At 47.4% G+C, this 2,065-nt stretch overlaps 1 pseudogene; it reads left to right on the top strand.

Moving 5' to 3' along the window:
- The first annotated feature begins 486 nt into the window (after nucleotides 1–486).
- On the top strand, nucleotides 487–1,457 carry LOC112076312 (P2Y purinoceptor 1-like; annotated as a pseudogene).
- Nucleotides 1,458–2,065: the final 608 nt, after the last annotated feature.

Genomic DNA, 2,065 nt, shown 5'->3' with positions numbered 1-2,065 from the left:
CAGTCTCAACCGCTCTGAATTCGGGTGGGTATAGGCTCTAGGAATGCGGATAGAAGTAACGGTGAGTAGGCTAGTGTATGATCAACTTTTATGTTTTCTTTTGTAGACTGGATGGTTATGCAATGTGTAGCCTAGGCTATTTATGTGCGATATTTGCGTTCCACGGGTTGGCTAATGACAGAGAGATTGCTATTCCTCTCCGTTGTGTTTTAAATGCTAGACCAGAAACCATTTACATTACAGTACTGTATTATGTATATAACTACTAGGATAAAGCTTTATTATAATGGGCTGCTTAAATAATCATTATGTAGATACACCTCTAAGACTTTTTCTTTATATTTATTTTACCTTTAATTGTTCTTTGCATTCCTCTATAAGTAAAAACTTCTGCGTTCCTGACAACATGCCAACAACAGATCTGAATCTGACATCCCTCCTGAATGTGTCTGATCTCACTTGGCAACAGCGGGGGATGTTCCTTGACCGCGGACAGGCTTCCAGTTCTACTACCTACCCACGGTGTACATCCTGGTGTTCGTCACGCCTAGTGGGAAACAGTCTGTCCATCTGGATGTTGTCTGCCACATGAGACCCTGGAGCAGCATCTCTGGATAACATGTTCAACCTGGCTCTGGCCGACTTCTGCTACGTCCTCTCCTTGCCCTTCCTCATCTTCTACTACTTAATAAGACAGACTGGATATTCGGGGACGTTCTCTGCCGACTGCAGAGGTTATATTCCATGTCAATCTGTACGGCAGCATCCTGTTCCTGACCTGTACAGTGTCACAGGTACACAGGAGTCGTCCACCCGCTCAAGTCTCTGGGAAAACTGAAGAAGAAGAACGCCTGTGCTGACCAGCGCCCTGGTCTGGGTCGTGGTCATAGCGGGATCTCTCCCATCCTCTATACTCTCGTACGGGGAGAACGGAACACCACGTGTTACGATAAAAGACCACGGAGGGATGAGCTGCCGGGTTACTTTATCTATAGCATGTGTTGACCGTGTTCGCTTCTGCATCCTTCATCATCATCCTGGGTTGCTATGGGATGATCGTCAAGGCGCTGATATGTAACGACATGAACAACGCCCCGTTACGGCGTAAATCCATCCACCTGGTGATTCTCGTGCTGCCGTGTTCGCTGTGTCCTACCTGCCCTTTCACGTGATGAAGAACCTGAACATGCGAGCAGGCTGTACTTCCAGGTCCCGGACATGTGTGGACTTTAATACCGGGTGTACGCCACCTACCAGGGAAGGGGGACGCGGCTGGCCAGCCTCACAGCTGTGTGGACCGATCCTCTACTTCCTGGCTGGTGACACGTTCAGGAGGAATTCTCCAGAGCTACTAAAAAACAATCCAAGAAGGGGAGGGCTCCCACTGCAGTCCCAAGAGTGAAGAGACGGCGCTCAACAGCCTGCCAGAGTATTCAAGAGAGGGACGGACAGTTTAGAGAGATCTGGTTCTCGGGTCTTGGTCTCTGGTCCGGGTGGTCAGTCTGAACCTCTTACAGGGGTTTTTGTGAAACGTTGAAAACGTACTGTGTATTGGTGCTGTGGACCTCGCAGACTGTGTGCACTGTGGATAGAACAGTCTGGGCGGGAATATGACAAAGCTGTTGATATATAAGTTGTGTTCGTAATGCTTTCACTAGCTAGGTTATTTTTTAATGTGAACAAAGTGCTCATCCATCCATAACCAAACGGAAGGAAGAGGCAATAGGTTGATCTCTGAAACAACAGCCTTGTTCTCTATTGAACCAATGCTAATGTGTTTATAATGGAGAGAGAACTCTGCTAGCCCACCCATGGATGCTTCATAATCATACTATTAAGCAGGTAGAGATTGGTGGCGAGGCTAGGTGAGACACCGAGGGATGACTGAGATCTATTACCTAGAGCTGGGCCTTATGACTGCTCGTGGGAGTGACATACAGAGATTATAGCACTATGAGATGCTCGGAGTGGCTTTTCTCAGACTGCTAACGAATTAAATTAACCCCAACTGAATCAAATCAGTCAGTGTATCACTATGGCTGCCCTGTGTGTCTATCGTCATATC

Source organism: Salvelinus sp. IW2-2015, unplaced genomic scaffold (genome assembly GCF_002910315.2).
Source record: "Salvelinus sp. IW2-2015 unplaced genomic scaffold, ASM291031v2 Un_scaffold3681, whole genome shotgun sequence".
Lineage (NCBI taxonomy): Eukaryota > Metazoa > Chordata > Actinopteri > Salmoniformes > Salmonidae > Salvelinus > Salvelinus sp. IW2-2015.
This window is presented reverse-complemented; position numbering and strand designations above follow the sequence as displayed.